The sequence below is a fragment of the Falco biarmicus genome, chromosome 6 (assembly GCF_023638135.1).
Source record: "Falco biarmicus isolate bFalBia1 chromosome 6, bFalBia1.pri, whole genome shotgun sequence".
Taxonomy (NCBI): Eukaryota; Metazoa; Chordata; class Aves; order Falconiformes; family Falconidae; genus Falco; species Falco biarmicus.
The window spans coordinates 75,556,773-75,567,760 of NC_079293.1; positions in this window are offsets into that span (position 1 = coordinate 75,556,773).

Sequence of the window (10,988 nt, forward strand, 5' to 3'; positions counted from 1 at the left end):
AATCTCACCTTCCACTCAGGTCAATACAAATGTATAATCTAGGAGAAAACAGTGACTGAATCAGCTAACAACCATTGGGAAATCCTGTGAAAACTGAATTCTAGAGATAGAAAACTTTCCTTCAGTTAAAAGCATTTCTAAAGAAAAATGTTATTAAAAATCAAAATGTTTCCCTCAGAAAATTCTGAAGTAAAGTTTTAAAATTTTTGTTTCAATTGTATCTTATTTTATGGTTCTTTCATTGCCTTATGTATTTTCCTCTATAGCTGTTAAAATTTATATCACAGCTAAAAGTCCATACCTCAAAATGAAAATGTAGTTTTAAAGTAATTGATTAGTATTCTTCCTTCCCTGCGATGTCTCCTACAGACAAGCAAAAGTTTCTAAAAGTGGTGTGTTGTGATCTCAACCCAAAGGATTTCTGAACTGGTAAAGTAATGTGTTGCCCAGTTTCCACTGGTCTATCCGGCTGCAAGATGAAATCTGAAGCACTAGTCTACCCACCATCAGGGCTGCTATTACCATCACAATGTAAAGTTAGAGGTGCAATCAGAAACTGGGATTGCATTGGGCTTAATGTTTGACAGTCATTATCTGTGAAAGTTTAGAAATGAAACGACACAAAAAGTGTTAGAACGAAAATTAGAGATACAGAGCAGTGAAATCACCCAGCTGATATTACTTCATTTTGAATGTGTCAGACACAGTACATTTGAAAAGAATATAGCAGAAAGATATCCACACTATATTGTCAGATAATGGGTCTTTGAAGAGGAAGAATTTCTAAAATGAAAGTTGAAACTGGGATTCCTATATTTCTACTCAGGCATTTATTAAAATGATCTGAATTTCATAAAAGCATAGATCTGAGAAGGGATCCTGCTCCCAGATCAACAGCTCTAACGTGCTGCTCTGGCAGTGCATCACATAGTTTAAAGCCTTTTATAAACAGGTTATACACTTAAATATAAGATTTTCTGCATCTTTTACTCTTATTGGGGAGAAGCTGCTCTAGAATTTCATTTCTCTGCTAGTTAGAAACCTGCTGCTGATTCCCAGCATACCTATATTCATATGGCTAAGAATTAAGCACATAATTTTTCACATTAAAGTCCAAAAAGGCTGTTGAAAGGCTGTTTTTAAGAGAAAAAAGATCACATTTAGTGACTGACATAAGAACCTGAAGCCCCAGGGGTATATTTTCAAAATGGTTAAAAGCATACCTCTTCTGAGGGGTTAGGGACATGTGACAAGCTGTAAAAAAAGTGGCATGTATTGTGGGGACTTACTAGCTCAGATCTGCTTTAATTTGGGAATTTCTGCATTGTGCTTCTACTGTATAATGCAGATGCAGTTTAGCACATTTTCAGATGTGCGGAAATAGAGGCACAGGTAGCCACATACTAGCATTACCCCCACTCTACTCAAACGTGTGAAGGACAATACCAACATAAAAGATGTGTAGATGTATATAGGTGTGACCGTGCCTTTGCTAATACACCCTGTTTGGGAGAAATGTTGCTACAAGCCTGGTGTTTGGGGAAGAGGATGGGAAGTTTGAGTTTCCAGAGAATCTGGTCAGTGTGAGCCACATGCATGGCTATGGGTTGTTGTGGGACTATTAATATAAAATGTTATTTCGCAACAGAAATTAGACTCTCAGTTCATTTTGGTTAACTAGAAAATGTTTACTGCAAGTCAAGGTTTTTGAAAAATTCCCATAGTCTTGACTTCCAACTTGTGCTTCCCCTGTTTTTCCATGCGAACAGCTGCCAAGCAAAATAGTAGAATGTGTAACATGAACTAATCCCAACTGCTTGTCTTTTAGAGGGTTAATGTTACTTTCTTTTTTCTTCCTTGCTTTTACCCCGTGCTGACTAAAAAGAACACCCAGGTTCAATGAGTGACAAATCATTACAGACCGTACAGTGTAATTAAAAAGCACAGCCATTGATCAGCTATGAGCTAAACCTGAGACAAAAAAGTGAGAGACCCAGAATAGCTGGCAAAACTTCTCATTGAATCTGTCTGAAATGGAAGATGTTCTCCCTGGAGGCATGGAGCGTGGCCCATTGTGCATTTCCATTAGAGATACATACTGACTCAGAGCATACCATTGATGTTGGCCTATTTATGAAAGGCTGTTGAAAGAGGTTTCAGAGTTAATTGAAAAGAGCTGTTTCTGAAGTAAGGTAACTTCAAACAACACAGCTCCGAAATGTGTTTTAATGGACTGGAAATCAGTGAATTTTCCATAGTGCACATGAAATAAAAATGGATGGCATGAACTGAAAGCTGCATTGCCTCTTGGTGGGATTTCTTTTATTTTGTTGTTGTTGTTGTTATTATTGCTATTATTATTATTACTACCATTACTGTTATTACTATCATTATTTATCCGCACTATCACTATAAATAATTATTTGAACTATAGTTTCTCAACGGATGGTGATAAAACAGCTTTGCTCTTGATTGATGAGAGGATCATCTTCTAGGGTCTGTCAAAATGTTCATTACATGTCTTTATTTCACGCATTTATAATACAGGCTGCCTGCAGAAACTGTCAGGCTTGTGCCATTGTAAACAGAAGGAAAAGTTCTTTCAGTTGTCAGGTACAAGTAGGTTCCAAGGCTCTCTTTTACCAAGGTACGCTGTACTTAAGATGTGTTTATTCTTAACAATATTTCCATTTTAAAATTAAAGCATATGCTTAAATTCAGGCATAATTTTATTCAGGCATTTGTTTAGTCTCTGCCCTGAGCTGAGGTCTTGCACATAAGTTTGTATTTAAGCTCATTCTTAAATAAAAACCTTTTCAGCAAAACATGCACCTGAATTTCATAAATATAAATAGTAGCTGAGTATATGTTTAAATCTCAGCTTGTGATTAAATACTTTTCTCAGCTGAAAACAACATACTTGGAAATTATTTTTTAAAGCTTGGCAATGTTTAATAAAAATCAGAGTGACTGAGCTGAACTTGTTTCTTCTTTTAAATTCTTTTGCAGGAATTCAGAGTTAGCGAGAAGGAAGGTATCTCCTTGCCCTTGGATGAAGAGAGTTTAAAGAACTATATGGTATTCAGGTAGAAAGGAACAAGATCAGATTGTGGGATCCTTCCTCAGGCTGATTAATACCTAATATCATGAGAAAGCTCACAAACCCCAATGAATTGCAGGGGAAAGGTGAGAGTAAAGTAACCCGGCACTCAGGATAACACACGCAATAATCAAACAACTTCTGACATAAAGCTTGAATGATAATGAGTATTTTACACTTCCATTCCACTCTTAATGCTCCAAGTAATTCACAAGTTCTGTTGAAAACCTCCTATGTTCCATTAAAAGAGATGACCTCACAGACATTTATTAACTTAATCTCACAAAACTCATTTGAAGTACGGACGAGCTGTTGTCCCCATTTTTAAATATGGAATGAAGTACAAGGATAGTAATGACTTCATAAAAAAACTTAGCAAAATCAGCAGAAATATTTAAATGACAGTCTTGCACAGCACTACCTTCATTCACCATTTTGTCTTCTGATAGTCCTGATTTTCTTAAAACTTCACCTCCAAAACCAATCCTTTACCTAAAAAATTCAACCTTGATTTATTTCTTTAGCATTATTTTTTAAGTTTTAAGGCTGCTGGGTTAAAAAATAAATAAATATAAAAACCCTGAAACACCCCTAGGGCACGAAAAATGCAGACCAAGGGAAAACCAGAAAAATTACTTCAGTTTAAATAAATAAAAATCTCATTTTTCAGGGCTGTTGTGACATTTTGGCATCTGCACTGATTTTTTAAAAATTTGTGGCCGATAATCATGGATTAACATGTGCTTAACTTATCTTTGAAGTTACTGTGGGTAGTTACATACATAGATTAAGAATGTGCTACTTGTTCTGCAGAAGTGAGCACAGGCCATCAAAAAAGGAAAGCTAGAAAGGCTGTGAGTGGAATTTGAACTTAAGGACAACATTCCTTCTTACTTAAGTAGCTAAACAAACAGTCCAAATTTTCTGATGCATTAAATATTGGGTAGAGAGATTTAATTTTTCTGACACTCCAACACCTATACCTGGAATAAAGAGAATTATGCACTGAAACTGGGATGACTGACAGTTACATGCATACTTAATGCAGACAAAAGATAGAGGAGATACTGGAGGAAAGAGGAAAACCAGAAGGAACAACATGAATTTCTGTTCCCAAGACACATATTCCGACTAGGAAAGTAGGATTCAGAGCCTGAGAGTTTCTCTTCATGTGTTGACAAATATATTTGAGGAAAAGGACTTTGGGACATCCAGATGTGGAGCTTGAACCTGCACTTCCTCTCTTTAAGAACAGTGTTCTAATCACCCGAAAAAAAAAAGATGGGATTGCTTCTTGTCATTTCACTCAAAGCCAGCTGTGGAGCATCCAGTAATTCATAGCACTTGGGTCTATGAGCTTAATAAAAATAAAAAATAAAAGATAAAAGAGCTTAACTCTGACATTTGAAGGTGGGAATGTCATTACACTGTTCTAGCTCTTACTCCTGGTGTATTTTGGGTTGGATTCGTATGGCCAAACATACAGTTCTAGTTAGTCTATTTGTCATGTGGAATTTGTCACCTGGAACTGCCTTTTTTCTCTTTATTGACTATAAAGGGAGATAAGGATGACAAATGCAGATGTAAAGCATTTTAGTGTTGACTCCCAGGGTTTCATTCAGTTGCCCACACATGAGCACTTAGAGTCATCTCAGATGCCCCCAGTGTCCTGCCTACTCTCCAGTTGCCATGTATTACAGGCAGGATACAAAATGTGCCCATGTATCTATTAGGCCTAATTATCCTTCACGAGACTCAAGCTCCCTTCTTCTGAAGTTCCTTTTATGTTTTTTATATACTTTCATATTCCTAGAATTGGTGGAGGTCGTCTTCTCGGGCCAGTAAGTTTTGTTATACGTGCTCCAAGGATGCATGCTCAAAACCTTATGGGTGAAGAAGGACAAGGAACACATCTTTAGTTTCTTGAGCCCTGTTCAGCTCTGATATTACACAGCACAGCATCTGCTGCTTCGATTCAAAATACGGTGGCAAAACATTAGGTCTCATAATTTTCTAACCAAAACCTTGGCTGCCTGGGGAATTTTATATTCCTAAGCAATACAGACAAGGTTTTCCTGAGTTACTGTCATGAGCTTAAGCTCATTAATGATAATTAAGGATCCTCCATGCTTTGCTGATGCTAAATATCTGATATTCAACTTCCATAGGTTCTGAAGAAGAAATTACATTAAGTCCCTCTGAAAGGTAAGTTTTCACTTTAGGAGGCTATCTATCATGGCTCTAACTCTATTGCAGTGAGATTGTGCTGGCACAGAATTTTGAATTCACAGTTTTGATTCTTTTCTGGAGACTGACTATTGGTGAGACGTGATGCCTGTGCACAAAATAAAAACACACTGAATGGAGGCCTTAGAATCATACAGTAATATTTGCTGTACTTTTCTGTAATAACTTTTTCCAACAGGCAATTTGTTTATCTTAGAACTAATTAATTACAAGCAGCCCAGACATAATCAAGGTAAACATACAAGACACATCCTTCATGGGAAATAACACTTGTCACACATTTAGTCAATAAAAGGGTAATAGAATGAGGTTTCGGGGATGTCACCCTGTGAGCTCCCAAAGAACAGTTCAGGGCAATGACAATCTCAAGGTTAGAAACCCAGATGTCCAGCTTTATAAAGTTCTCATCAAGGTATCGCAGCACTGTTCAGGAGGTGGATGTAGCAGTCTGAAATGAACCGTGCTTTCTCGGAGTTTAACTTCAGGAAAAAAATCAGACTGAATGTCACCTAGTCATTTAATTGAATCAGAAATTAATTCCCTAGGGTCAGCTGAGATCGAAACATAAACCTGACTATAATCAGCATAACAATGTTAGCTGAAATTACGCCTCTGAATGATAGCACCTAATAGAAGTGTAGGGCAAAGTTTCCCTAAAGAGGTATTAGAAAAATGTGCTGCCTTTTCTATAGCCTTTGATATTGGGCAAGATATTTTTTGCATACTTCAAAGTGAACTGTAAGACCATCTCATTTTCATACAAGTACTTGTCTATAACCTTCACATTTCATTATCCTTCTTGAGCAAACAAAAAGTATCAACAAAACAACAATTTTAAAAAGATAAAGATGGAATCAAGAGTACACTGTTGTTCATTAGTATGGAAATGTATGACATTATGTTTGTCTTCAAAGAGGGTATGTTTATTAAAAGACAGCAAAGAGATGTTGCATTATAATATTTGTATAATCATCTGGCTTTTCCACCTTCTCTTGGAACTTCTGACCATGACCAGACACAAAGCACAAGACAGGATATGTCAGAAGACTGCTGATCTCTCAAAGCAGAATCTTATGTTCTGCTGTAGCTGATTTGAAAATAAAATCAATAAGATATTAAACAGTAAGATCTTAAGGTCATCCAACTTGGAAAGATCGTACAGAGGAGGATATACGTACATCCATAAGGCTTTATAATACTCTAAAAACGATTGCTGTAAGCATCCTGGTCTGGATATGAACAAGCAAAATCACATCAGATCTAAAGCAGTGTGGTTTTGTGTTCTAAGTCCTGCACATAAAAGGGAGAGGGGAAAAGAAACAAATGACTATAGATATCTTTGTTAAAAAAGCAATGAATCAACATAGGAGTATATGAACTTAAATCAGTTTTCAGTTTCTCAGTAATGAGAACATATAAGAACTGGTCAAACAAAGTATTTTTTTGAATGAATAATTAATAATGAACTGTTGAAAAACTCTCTAACAAAATAACACGTCAAAAATGGCACTTCATTATGCACAGGTTTGAAACCTCTCAGATTTTACAAGCTTTCATAAAATCCAGATAATAACTCTAAGGAAACTCCATTTCCATTCTTATTTGTCTGTGCTGGGAATTCTGGGACCTGGAGAGCTGACAGATACATCTTTTGGACCTACCATAACTTGTGGGCCTCCAACTTTTGGACAGACATATCTAACAGTACATCTGTCCCAACCCACTCATGAGAAACTGAATCAGTCAGTGGAGGTCTACTCAGTGGAGCGATGGTCAGTGGAGATCTCTGTGCAGTTTAACTCATTCTGAAGTGGGCAACTTGTTTCAGCTGCCTGAACTTTGGTACTGAGCACAATTTAAGATGCCCTAGGGCATCCACAGCTTCCACACAGAGTAGGTGACATGGCACAGGACCTGAAGAGACATATGGGTTTTTTACCTATTTGGAGGAATGTAGCATACCAGAGGGCATCTCAGATAGCATTTGACACCTACATTTAGGAATGCAGTATAATGGAGCAACTGAATATTTGAATAAGTGGCTTAATCTGCGAGTGAAATCCCACCTTTGTTTCTGCTTTATTTAGTAAAAATATCAAGGAAGATATCGCTACACAATATCTAACACACTATAATAGTTTTGCTAAATAATACTGATGTGATTATTAAGCTAACTGCACTCCAGAAGTAAGGAGAATTCTCATCAGTAGTTAAATTACTTTAGTTTTACTTTCCCCATAAATTATACCAACATGATTTTTCACAACATTTATGAAAATTAGTTTTAAATTCCCGTTTAATTTCAAAGGTAACTACAGAGTTTTGTCTTGACTATGGTTAAATTGCAAACTTTGAGGTATGGACTTTAAAGTCTATACTAGCAGCTAGCAACCAGCAATAGTACTTTTTATGAATTTGGTTTTCCAAATCCTACTGCGTTATAAATATAGAAACCATAAATAAATAAATATTTAAATACATTTATCAGTAATTATAAATAACCATATTTATAAATAAATTGTAACTAAATATACTAATGGTATATTATGAACATACTAATAAATGAGTATAGCAGCTAATAGTAAACATGGTTCATGCAAGCTACCTTTCTTTTTTTTTTTTTTTTGTCTTTCACCTTTAAATAAAGACCTTAAAATTTGCCTTAGGTGAGATTTAAGATATGTACATGTAAATACAAGTACTTAATGCCTGTAGATGCTATGTTAGGGCATAAACTCATTTTTTTAACATTGTATCATTCTCCATCTGTTTTCTGAAGGAAAACATGCAAAGCACAAACTTCTGTAAGTCAAAATACAGCTAAAGCCTTATTTGTGCATTGCTCAGTAGGATATTTCTTTAGCAGGTCTTTGCTAAAAGATTCATTTCCAAGAAGCTCAGGGATGCTCCATGCAGGTAGTCCTCTGTGCTTCTCAGTAGCATCAGAGTCTGGCTCAAAACTAGTATTGCAGGGTCTTTCTTCCTTTGAGACTCAAGGCTGTCAGGAGCCTTGGCTGGGGCGTTCCTTTACCAGATGTTTCCAATTCTGATGGTATTTTAGATGTTTTACTACCTCCTCTGCCAGTGCCTACCTTTCCCTATTGACAACAGAGGTGGCTAAGGTGACCAGTTTAGGCTAAACTCATAATTGTTTTGCAGTACCCTATTTAAGTTAGGTGTTTGGATCACTAATTCATATCTACTGAATGCTCTGCTGTAGTCAAATCATGTTAGTTTTTCGTATGTGCAAAGGTACATTTTATTTTCCAGGTGACGATGTGAGCAACTTGATTGAATAAGCCCTGCTTTGAGCAGGTTGAGATAGATGACCTGCAGAGATTGCTTCCGATCAAAATAATTTTGTGATTTTATGTGATAAATGAGTTAGTTTAACCCTAAAGATCACCTTTTTTACTCTTTTTTTGTTGCTTCGACTCTGTATTCTGTGGATATATTAAAATGAAACCTTAAATATGAACATCAAATAAACTGTCTAATTTGATTTCAGAGACATGACCACTCACGCCAGCAATATGACTTTTGAAAAACAGTTGTCCATTTAGAAACCAAAAATTCTGTAAGCTGAGAAATGTACCTGAAGTAGGGAAGAGAACAGATTCAAAACCATACTACAAATTAATCCATGTAAATTAAAACAAAAGCTCTTCTCTTATTGCAGAAAAATGATTGTTAGCTATCACTGGATTTGTGGGAAAAGTGCAATATTCTGAAGACAACTTACTGAACAGCAAAGAAGGGTAAAATATATATAAATCAGCTGCATAAATAATGCTTGCTTTTCTATGCATATGTATGCCTTTATGTATCAGTTCACTGGACCACATTATGTTACACAAACAGAAATACTAATGAGAGTGTGCTTGTCTCTGGCTAACTACCATTTTCCTTCAGCTGTTGAATTTCTGTGAAATTATCCATTGCTTTATCCTCTAGCCCGAAGTATTAATCACAATTCCTTTCAGAACAACTGCCAAGTTTATCAGTGCTTCTGTTTCAGAGCAGTAGGTAAGCAATATATTATCCTCCTTCCCCATCCATCAAGCCAACTCATTTTGAAGTCTGAGTGGGAAAGTTAGCTGAATTAAACAAGAAAAAATATGTTAAATGTAGCTTTCCTGCCTACAAGCTGACTTTTAGAAACACACCCTAACTACTGTCTTATCTGTGACTCAAAGATTCAAACAAGACAGGAGTTCAGGCACAGTTAACTAGAGTGAGATTTTTCCTTTTTTTTTTTTTTTTACTGTAAAACTGATAACAGTCTCTATGGAAAGTTTCTGTATATAACTAAGGAGAAAGAGCAATTAAGGAAGACAGAAGGTTCTCATCTAGTGTAAATCGGCCTAATTCCACTTATCTTGCCAGAAATCTCTTCTTTTCTTCTTCATGTAGTTTAATCTACATCTAGAGCTAATGCAACATAAAAGTGTATTTAAGATGCTTGAAAGCTCAGGTACTTACAGTTCAGAGACAACAATTCCATTGTTTAAAGGAATGAAATGATCAAGATATAAAGAAAAATAGCATCTATATGTTCATGTAAGGTAAGAAACAAATATAAAGTGAGTTTTGAAAAAAGGTATATTTTCCCACAAAATTACCAGGTGGGTCTATTCTGACCGAAGGTTCCACATGAGCGCTTCTGAGACATACAGACAAGACAATGTACAGCTCAAAATCCAATTATACAGGGAACTCAAGTTCACACTGGATTCCTCGGCTTGAATGCTCTTAGTGACATGGTCAAACAACAGTGTTCAGTCTTTGACCTGCATGACAAATGGAAGTTCAAATGAAGACTAAGTTGGGTGTCTTTAATAGTGTAGCTCAAGCCTAGTTACACTTAGACGTAACTCATTCAAACAAGAATTAGACTCTGACTGGTACACAAGGGATTACCACAGAACTTACGGCTTTGCCACAGGCCATTTACAAGATTTTTGACAAGTCACCTCTCCACCTGAGTAACTCCCTGTGGGGTGTTCCAAAGCCAAACTGAAACCCTGGTTCTCAGTCCCGAGCGGTGCTGAGCTTGAAAGCACTTTATGCTGCATTGGGAACAGGAGGCACCCCTCGCAGTGCAGGACATCGCAAATCTCTGGTTCACCCACTCACCTCCAACACTTCATAGGAGTACAGGAACTGAAGGAATGGTCAGGTCTAGTAGATCCATGTCATGCCCTTTGAATCAACTTGTCAAGTCCCATCACAGAAACAGTGAGATTTTTTTCTTATACTTTCCCTCCCAGGAGTTCCAGAATCTGTTTTTTCCCAAATCGTAAGGAACTTTCTTGTTATCGATCTGCATCGAAGGTAGCCGACACTCATTTGTTCTTGGCCCAACACAGAACAATAGTTCATGACCTGTCCCCGTAGCACAGTTCAGCATTATGTGTGATATTTGGGGGTTTACCCACTTTCCCAACCTTCAGTCATCCAGCGTCATCTGAGGTGGCCTCTGGTGTCTGAAATATTTACAGTGGGCTGACAGATGGCTTTGTGAGAGACCCGTGCTGGACCAAACTGGGGGCAGTCTGAGATACTCTAGGACATTGCAGAAGCACCACCTCTTCATGTGTGGGTAACTGAATGAAGCACTGACTTTATTGACCAGGAAGAT